This window comes from Dermacentor variabilis, unplaced genomic scaffold (genome assembly GCF_050947875.1).
Source record: "Dermacentor variabilis isolate Ectoservices unplaced genomic scaffold, ASM5094787v1 scaffold_13, whole genome shotgun sequence".
NCBI lineage: Eukaryota > Metazoa > Arthropoda > Arachnida > Ixodida > Ixodidae > Dermacentor > Dermacentor variabilis.
The window spans coordinates 1,380,890-1,391,527 of record NW_027460291.1 but is presented as its reverse complement, the minus strand read 5'-3'; the positions used below and the strand labels follow the sequence as shown (position 1 = coordinate 1,391,527).

The 10,638-nt window shown below is 42.7% G+C and overlaps 1 long non-coding RNA gene across 1 annotated transcript; it reads left to right on the top strand.

Moving 5' to 3' along the window:
* The first annotated feature begins 2,147 nt into the window (after positions 1–2,147).
* Positions 2,148–9,289, top strand: LOC142566712 (uncharacterized). The gene is made up of 4 exons (XR_012825113.1): positions 2,148–2,267; positions 4,600–4,712; positions 8,219–8,438; positions 9,205–9,289. It is a non-coding gene; the product is annotated as an uncharacterized LOC142566712 (long non-coding RNA).
* The last annotated feature ends 1,349 nt before the right edge of the window (positions 9,290–10,638 follow it).

Sequence of the window (10,638 nt, the reverse complement as noted above, 5' to 3'; positions counted from 1 at the left end):
CCTGCTCCGAATCGACCAGTGACAAACGCCAGTAGTGCGGTCCACACGCGCTTTCTTTGTGCCCGGCTCATGAGAAGCTGTTGTACTCTCGCCGCTCCCGCATCGGCTCACAGTGCGCGGAAGAATGTGTTGATAGTTGTGCTATCGCGTGCTGTAGTTCACCGCAATTCAACACTACGCTGGACGGACTGTTGGTGCAGTCGATGCGGCGTGAACGGACAAGAAGGAGCGCTCGCCTCTGAAGGTAAGTCCGGCGCCTAGCGCATTCTCATTGTTCATGTAGTGTACCTTGTCATGCGCAGCAGAAGATGATTAGTACAGCTACAAAAACAGTAACAGTGATTCCCTAATGTTCTTTCGATATCGTAGTGCACATTTATCAAAACGTTTCACGAAAATTACCCCGAGATTGATGTTGTTAAGAGCTTCGTCTATTGTTTCTTTTCTTTTTGTTATGAAGTATGCTAGCGCCGGGGCATCGCTTGTTCTGAACGGGCACAAAAATTCAAGCAGGGAATGTCACTGCTTCTGTACGTAATTTCTCAGCAAGAAATCGTATAGACAATTCTAGAAGTATGTTGATGTGTTGTGCAAATGTTTTCACAGCTAACGTCAACGCGCGACGGCATCCAAATGATCTGACTCGTGAGAAGATATTAGCTTGTATGCAAACTATGATGCTTATAGATTGTCGACAAGGCAACCTGTATTTCTTGTGTTTAGTGTTCTGTTTGTTTTCGTGCCTTTGACACGTTGAATAACCGCCTGTGATGTAAGAATGAAATATTTAATTTGTCTAAGCGGATGCAGCTTCTTGTAGCTGGCTGTACGAGAGCTTTCTACAATTTGACGCGATGTTGTTAAATCACAAGTTTGCAGATTCAGCAGTGATTACAATAAGCTGAACATTTATTGTTTAGGGATGTCACAATTTCCAGAGATGGAGGCATCTCTGCAGCACAAAGGAGAACGCGGCACTATGCAGCCTGAACAGCACGACAAAGCATCTGATCTGCCTGCTTTGACAAGGCACGTACAAAACGGTCACAGCCGTTTATGTGTTCTAGGTTCTGTTTGTGTATTTGGTACCTGCCAACTTTCCCGATCAGTTTCTGCTTTTCCAAGTGTGCTGTTTGTGTAGAGCGTGTGAAGGTAAATAATGGTTAATAATGTATGCATAGAAAAATGTGGGCGCTGAGAGAAAGCTTTAGGAAAGTGCGTGCTGTCTTTCCAACACAGGATTTCTGTCTAGAATTTTTGCAAAATATGAAGTGCAGAGGCTGGCAGGTTTGGCAAACAATGTTCAACACTTTTGCTTTAGATTTTAATGTAGCCAGTTCATTATCTGTCCCTAGTATGGCATAGCGTCAAGCTTGAAGCTGATCTCTGATGTCACGTCAGTTGCAGGATGTAATAACGTGGTATCACAAACTGCTTGTTACGAGTGTCAGTCAACCTGGTGCAGTGGGCACATGTGCGAGTATAACCGAAAGCTGGGCATTATTTGCCCTTCTGCACATGATGTGGGATAGAGCTTGAACTATGCTATAGTGGCACCATCTCCCTCACCTTCTCTTCCTCATTATTCTGTTAACTTTCACTAAAATGCGCAAATTCTAGAGGCTTAATTATGGTGTTGTCTGCTGAACTTGGCTGATGTGAATTTCAGTAGTCTGGGGTACCCTCAAAGCCATGCTGTACTTTGCATGCACTTTAAAATGGTCAATTTGAAATATGTGATTGGCTGTGGCATTCTCAGAGAAACAAGGCCTCTTGTGGGTAATGCATACATGCATTATTCGCATTTTCTAATACTCTTTCAAGAAGCAGCCTATAGGCTCCTCTCGAAGAAGTGACCACCTTTGCTTACCCTACGTGGCAGTCTGGTCCAGTTTCCTTAACCTGTCTGCCATCTATGCACGAGGAGGACAGAAGCGAAAAAAATGGACCTTCGATTAATGTTTTCGCACAGATGGCTCATACATTGCACTTTTCTTATCTTGCAGGCTTTGTTAACTCAAAGCTTTCTATGGGTGAATATCAGCATTTCATTCCTATTCATACCTAATAAGAATTACTTTGTTCATAGTGTCAGTTTTTATATTATACTCTTGTGAGAATAAGCTCACTTGTTTTCATGCAGATGTGGCTGGGCCTGCAGAAAGAGTGTAAGCAGACTACTGTGTTGCTGATCAGTGCTAGTGCTGATCTCTACGTCTGAGTTGGCCTCACGTCCAGGCACCACTGTGCTTTGCTTCATTGACAAGGTAATATGACATAGACACCTTGCACCTCAGTATAAGTTTTGAGAAATATGCTAAGACACAAGGGTTGACCTTGGTGATAAATACACTCGTGTTCTTTTTTTAAAGCGTTCTTCTTGCAGTGTTCCTCATGTACATGTTTTCAGAAGAGGCTTAAATGCAAACCGCCATGGAACTTGTTTATGCCTTAAAGTAGCACTCTTTCACCAAAAAAAGCCTTGTTTAATGCACAATTCATAAAAAAGGTGAGGAAGTGACAGGACATAAGTCTAACAACCATCCAGTTTTACTGCTTGCACAGCACTATAAAGCGAGAGGTGAAAGGGCAAGAACAGATAAATCGAAAATGCATGTTGCTCACACAACTGCGAAAAGGACACATGGCATGGCTACTATGACGCTTGTTTTACAATGATAAATAAGCAGTCTTGCTATCTGATAGTCCACTGGAGGTGGAGCCAACTTGCAGATTCCCTGTCACACATATAAGGAAATCTTAACGAATTTCGCCAGCACTATGGTCCTTGTACATTGCCACAGTTGCACAGTTTTCAAACAAAATAATGCAAGTGAGCTTTGCACTACCAAGTGACCACGAAATGACCTGAGCATTCAGTTAACACGGTTGCAAATCCAGTCATTTATACATTGGCCTGTTTTGCCGACGTAGTGTCTACTGCACGACAGTGGTATTTAATATCCATCAACACCCCTGTGCTCTACGTACTCTTTCTTGCATGCTTTTTTTTTCACAGGTAGTGGAAGATTACTTGATTCCAGAACAATTTGGTTTGTTCTACACATGATAGTGAACTTGCCAGTCTTATATTAAACATGGAATTGGGTAGAAAGATGAGGTATTTCTTATGGTGCCTTGGTGCATTCAGCTTGTGCAGATGCTTCAAGCTTGTATTGACAAAAATTGGGATGAAGCCATAGGAGGAGAGTTGTAAAAGTGTAACGAAAGCCTCCTGATAGATATGCTGAGTTGTGCTGCTGTGGACACTTATTGGTTATCCCTACTGGGTAACGCTGTTAGGGTTATGGATGCTTTGACACTGTAGGGCCTACAAGATGGCTAGCATTACAGAACACATTAAAACGACTGTAGGGATGCATGTCGTGCTATGGTATCATAATTGGCCCACAAAGTGACCACCTTTGCTTACACTATGTGGTAATCTGGCCCAGTTTACTTAACCCGACTGTATATATGCATGAGGAGGAGAAGGGACTAAAAAATGAAGGGACCTTCGATTAATGTTCTTGTACAAATGGCCCATACATTGAATTTTTCTTATCTTGCAGCCTTTGTTACTTAAAGCTTTCTATGGGCGAATATCAGCATTTCATTCTTATTTATACCTAATAAGTATTGCTTTGTTCACAGTGTCACTTTTTATATTTACCGTATTTACTCACATAATGATCGCACTCACCTAATGATCGCAGCCCAGAATTTTGTCGTCCAAATTCGATTTTTTTTTATTTCCTGTGTTGATCACACTCCGAACTTGCCGCAGTGATCTGTTATGTGCCAAGTCTAGCTATTTATGATCGCGCTTACCATCTGTCGGATGCTACGCGAACAAGACAAACCAAGCAGTCTGCACGCACCAAACATTCTTAAGCAGATGCCCGATTTCATTCCTTTCATCACTTTCCGCACTTCCATGACAAAAAAAGGTACAACCACAATTGCGTTTATTATGTGTAGGCTTTGTAATGGTTGTGGTCAAGAACAACAAAAAAGGCACCTTTCGATTCTTCTCATCTGCACTCGTGGGCACGCAACAAATCTTGTAACACAGCTAAGATATTCGCCCACCCTTAGCGGAAACGTGCTGTGTTAGGATAGTAGTGAAGACAAATGCCGCAGTTTCCGCAGCGTGCCCGCTGTGTCTTTCTATGTCACTGGTAGATAAGCGTGCCCATCTGTTTCTGCCCCCTCATAGTGGACATGGCTACGTTATTGCCACAAACTTACTGATATTAATGATATTATTAATTCCGGATACGGAAGAAACTGCTTCAATGCATGCAATGTACTCACGAGAAAAAAAATAGCGTTCGGCGCATTTGGTGTGTTCAGCTTGCTGCGCCGGCCGCCATTTTTGTTTTGGTGTCCCGCACTACACTCAGTGGCAGCCACCTATTTGTTGACCTGTTGCCATCCCGCAGCAAACGCGGGATTAAAAAATTCTTTTTGCGAGAAATTTAACCGGCGTAATGATCACACATCTGAATTTGCGACCATTTTTTCACAAAAAAGTGCGATCATTATGCGAGTAAATACAGTACTCTGGTGACACCAAGCTCATTTGTTTTAATGCAGGTGTGGCTGGGCCTGCAGAAAAGCTGTAAGCAGACTGCAGTGTTGCTGATCAGTGCTGATCTCCACGTCCGAGTTGGTCCCACAACATCCAGCCACCACGGTGCTTTCACAAGGTAATATGATATGGACACCTTGCACCTCAGTATCAGTTTTGAGTTTGACTTTTGATAAATATTTAAGAAGACACAAGGGTTGGCCTTGGTAATAAATACATTCGTGTTCTTTTTTTAAAGTGCTCTTTCTGCAGTGTTCCTCATGTACATGTTTTCAGAGGATGCTTACACTCCTTAAATGCAGACTGCCATGGAGCTTATTTAGGCCTTAAACTAGAACTGTTTCACCAAGAAAAGAGCCTCATTTAACGCACAATTCATAAGGAAGATAAGGAGGTGACCGCCAGTGTCTAAAAACTATCCAGTTTGACTGCTTGCCCAGCAATATCAAGTGAGAAGCGAAAGGGCAAGAACAGATCAATCAGCAATGCATGTTGCTCGCACAAGTGCGAATGCGACATATGGCATGGCTACTATGAATGCTGGGGTGCGATCAAAGATGGTTGTTCGGCGCGTTCATTCGGTTACCGGCGCGCGCGATTGACCTACTCCGCGCCGACGTCGCCAGCCGCGGGGCGCGACCATGTTTTAGGTGACGTCAAAATGACGACACGCCACTGTCATCCTCCCACCGAGCATTTCGTCTGCTAGGCGCCGAACCCGACGGGAGCTGGGAAGCTTGGAGCGATCATACGGCTTCGCATGGTGCGTCTGGTGTATTGGATTGGATCCAACAGGCGGCTGCGGCATGGCACGTTTGAATCCAATCCATAGTTTAATTCGAGAAAATGGTGCTTCCGTTGGGAACTGAGGCTGTTGCGCTGGCGTTTCCAGAGGAAGGAGTAGAGTGAGTGGCGGTAACGCGTTTGAAGAAATGGCAGAAAGTAAATTCCGGCGTGGTTTTTGTTTTTCGAAACAAATAATTCGTTGGTTGTACAAAGAAATCGACCTCGTCATCGGTGCCAGCGAGCCACTGGAATGTTGTCGCTGCCTCTGTTCCCGTCGTTTGTTTTTTTGGTTTTCTTCTCGCTGTGCACGACACTACCTAGGGACGACGCAAAGAAACTAATATTTATAAATTGCAGTAGTCGCACGTACTACTTTTTGAAAGCATGTTTGGGCTTGAGAAGAAAAACATTTTTTCAGATAAAGATTTCATTAATTTGGAAGACGAGAAACATTTCATTTTGTAGTATACTGTCTGCAAGCAGACGACAAACGACGGAAGTAAACTTCCGGGGAGGTCACCGCTTCCTGATTGGCTGCTCTCTCCGCCCCGCTGTCACAAATTTTGCATACTCCAACTTTGTGACGTTGCAGCAACTGAACAGAACGCGTATCGAACAAAATATCTCCGATCGTGCCCCAGATATGACGATAAAAATTGTAGTCTTTACATTAGCCGGTAAGTTACTTAAAATTTTACACCATCAAACAACCAGTTTGGTAGCTGTAGTTGTTGCACTACTTCAGGAGTAAGATATTATTTTTAATGAAAATTGTGTAGTGCTGCGGTTAGCGAAGCTATTTCTGCCCGTACAATAAATTAGGCATTTTTAAAGAGGCGGCATATAACAATTGTGTTGCTGTGCCACATAATTAGTAAAGTGAGGCAAGGTTTAAGTAAGAGGAAGATTAACCTTGTCGTACAAACAGATCCTTGTCTGAGCCGTTGTCACTGTGATACATCGGCTCCCAGATAACTGGGGGGGGGGCTAAAATTAGCCTTAAAAAGCTGACGGAATAATACGAAAAGCCATTGTAGCAAGTGTGGTTGCACCTTTGTTTGACCAGTGCAGTATCGGGGGCAGGGCTAGACAGCAGCCGAAATGTGATGTAATAGAAGCTGTTCATATTCAGTACTTAGCAGACAGGTGCATTTACACTGTGTCCCTGTTACTCTACCATAAGAAACTGGCAGCCTATGTTCTTGGAAAATAAAAATAATAGAATAATGCAGAATGTCGAGGGGCAGGAAGTTCATTGCATAAAACGTATCTGATAATAGATGCAGTCCTGCATCTATTGCGCTACCCAATTAAGAAAAACCTATGCTAACAGTTGTATCCTACATGTGTGTGGAATGTGGTCTGGCGCAAGTACCATGTGTTGTACAGTTGCTTATGCTATTGTATAACATTTAAGAGCTTTTTTTTCAATGCCATAAAACCAGTTGAAGACCAGTGCCCTTTCTGTCCTATCATCTTTTCTGCATTGTAAGACATTTCCTTTTTCCTCCAAAGGATGAGTGCTTCTATTCACTTTGTTCAGCGCTGCCTGTGACATTAGGTGTCGCCGAATGACTCTCGTGCTCCGAGCATGTGTGTGACCATTGTGCAGTGCAAACGAGTAAAAGCAGTGCCAGTGTACAACTGAAATGACACAGCGACTCAACATTGTTTTGTCATCAAGTTAAAATACAGGAATGCCAAAATGCGTCATGCCTAGTTGTGTCTTTCTCCTCGCGTTTGCTGCCTTGCATGACACTGCATTGGCCACTTGCTTTCAGAACTGCATAGTCACACTCTGTAGTCGTGATGATCATGACCACGGTTTCGTTCGCAGCGGTCAACTGTGGCAAGTAATACTTTCATTGTGACTTGGTGCAATGCACGCAGTCTCACAAACATGATGGCTATCGAGGTAATAATTGTACTGTGGCCTGCACACTGGCATCCAATCAGCCAGTTACATTGAGATTGTAGAACAATCTGTTACAGCCAGCTCAATGGTGAAAAAATTATCGGGATGGACCCGTGGTAGTGAATAGCATGTATCTGATAAAGATGCGACCAAGTCTTGCGGTATGACTGCACTGCACGGGAGTACTTCCTCAAGGCCCTTGCCACTACGAGCAGTATAATCAGTCGCAAATTGACATTTGCAGCTCCCGTACTGCTTATGTGTGAAATAGAAACAGGATTTCTGGATTAATTCAGTATAAAAGTGTGTTTGTGTGAACGTTTGTTTTTTATTTTCATACCCTTAATAATTCAACATTCCGTTAATTCAGAATTTTGTTCCAGTCCTGGGAAATTTCAATGAATGAGCTTATACTGTATACACCCCTTCTTTCACCGCATGTGTAATTTGAGCTCACTGGGTTACTGCAAGAACTTTTTTCAGCCTCAAGGGTAAGATTTCTAGCTCGGACAAAGCAGCTCCTTAAGGATGCAAGAAGTTTTACTGTGGTTTTCTACTATTCCCATCTGCTTCCCTAAACGTTTTCTCAAATCTAAAGAAAACCTAGTATATCCTTTACAAAAGGTGCTTGTCGCTGACTGGGATTAAATGTGGTGAATCCTCTGAGCTAGAATTGTCCCTGGCCCATTATCAGTGAAGCTTCATTGACTAGGTCTTTCCTACAGCCAGGACGTAAACTTTGAACCTTTTGCATATATCTTAGTTTTTTCCTTGAGTGCCATCACTGTGTCTGGCAACCTAGTTTTCCTTAATAACTGTTACCTTTTTTATCCATTATTTCAGGAAAAGATATTTTTTCTGAGAGCACGTATGCTATTTTTGTATTTGAGTAACTAATCTCTTGCAATTTTCATCTTTCGTAGGTTCACAATCGAAATGGGTTATTTATTTGTGCTAGTAAGTGGATGTGGGTAAACCAAGCCAAAACGAACAGCACGTTTGCCAGGGAGATTGCCCGATGCTTGTGGCAGGCACATGAATTAATCCACAGGAGTGTTACGAGCTAAATATGTATGCGAAAACTAAAGGAAGGTGGTGAGGCCAAGCCAGCGTTGACACCACAAAAACTTGGTGCATATCTAAGTAAGTAGACCCTGTCCTGCTAGTTCATGTTTTCATAAGGATTGCAAAGTGTTTCGAAGTTACAGGAGTAATGCCTATCACACAGTGCTTTTTCTGCACGAATATAATGGGCTGTCGGTAAGATCGGGTTGTATTGAGGTTATCTCTCATATGGGCCGACACAGTTTACATCTACACATCAGGGGCATGCATAGCTGTATGCGTATATTTAGTGCTGTGCTCTAGCTCGTTAATAAAAACTATCATTTAGTTTCTATAGTGGTATTAAAGGTGCATTAATCTTTCCTATAAACAATTCTGCACTGGCATCTATGCAGTGTTTTCCGTCTGCATATTCCGCAGTCAGCAAAGAGCTGTGCTATCTGTGTATTCACTTGCACGAGCTTGTTATACTTGTTCAGTTAATGTAAAATACTTGTGGAAAAGTATTAGACTATTTCTGTGGTCTTGTATTGCAATTCTGCAGCGATTTATGTTGTTTGTAAAACACGAACATTTAACAGAGACAGGAACAAGACAATGCGAGGACGAGCACTTGCTTTCAACTGCTGTGGTTAATGCTGAATAATCAGTTTACCTAGGTAGAAAACTCATAAGCCTCCGTGTTCTCTTTTTCCTGTTTCTCTGTGAGATTTTCACGCTTTACACACATCATGCAAGAACCAGCCCATTTAGTTATGCAGTGGAGCCACCTATTGTGCATGTCAGTTCCAATGGCTTGTTAGAATCTAACAGGGCCGGCTGCTTTGTTTACATTTTTTTGCAGAGGCATACGAGCACTTTGTGTCAAAAACGCCGAGCACTGTGGATACAGAGGCAAAGAGGCTGAAGGACCTGAACAAGCACCTGGCCACCATGCTTCGGGATGCAAAATAAAGATGGCTTGTGTTAATTGTGTGCCCTAAAAAGTGTCCTCTTTGTCTCCGAGCTGGCACATCGGCAGACTCTCGTGATAGAAATGTACTCGCTGTAATGTTGGGCGTAGATGTTATTGTGTGGAACTTCACCAAAAATATTGCATGAACAAAAGAACTCATTCAACACAAATGAGAACACTTGTAGAATGCAGCTAAACAAGAATAGTGTCATTTTGCATAGCTGAACGAGAACATTTTCATGTAGCGTACACAAACGAGAGCGATGTCGTTGAGCATAGACGTGCGAGAACTATCTCGTCAAGCATAGCTATGCGAGAATAATCTCGTTTAATGTACCCATACGAGAACGATCTCGTTCAGTGACGATGTCCTCTCGTACACATGTGACATACGACATCGCTGAGTCTACGGAGCAATAATAGCGTAGAAAAGTTCTCGTAAAATTCTCATACATATTCTTTCAATAGGGATGACAGTTACGAATAAGAAAACTCCGTTGATGTTTTCGTACGCTGTAAATAATAATGCCATTAAGCGTTCCACAAAGCTGAAATATCTTGGCGTAACTATCACTAGCTACCTCAACTGGAATGAACACGTCGAAAACATACGTGGATCAGCCCAGCGCAAGCTTGGTTTGTTACGGCGTAAATTGAGAGATGCTACACCAGATATTAAACTTAAGGCATACACTACCATTGTTAGACCAAATTTAGAGTATGCTTGCACAATTTGGGACCCTCATCAACAATACGTAACAGATAAATTAGAGCACATTCAGCGAATGGCGGTTAGGTTTATTTCTTATGATTAAGACAAAACGCACTCAGTAACCTCCATGCTCGCCAGGGCTGGTCTCGCTACGTTGGCTGTGCGCAGGAAAATCGCGCGCCTTAAGTTTTTATATCAACTCTACAATAATAAGCTGAACCTGAATTCCAGTTTGTATTTGAAGCCTCCTGGAAGGGTTTCACCACGAACTAACCACAATCACGCTATAATGCCTTATGTGCCAAGAGTTGATGTCTTCAAGCGCTCTTTCATTGTCAAGACAATTGTTGAGTGGAATAACTTGAATTCTTTTGTGTTTCCGAGCAATAACAGGGTTGACTGTTTTGAAGAAAACTTGACTGCGCTCTTTGCGTGAACTTTGTGCTCTGTATTCCCACCCTGTAACAGCCCGGCAGGGCTCACAGTATTGGAAATAAATAAATAAACATGCTTTATCAGGCCAGCCAATTGAGCTATTTTCATCAACCGCTGGTACCGGCCGCTGCCCAGTTCTTGCGCGATTTTAAATAAGGTCACCTTTATCGCTGATT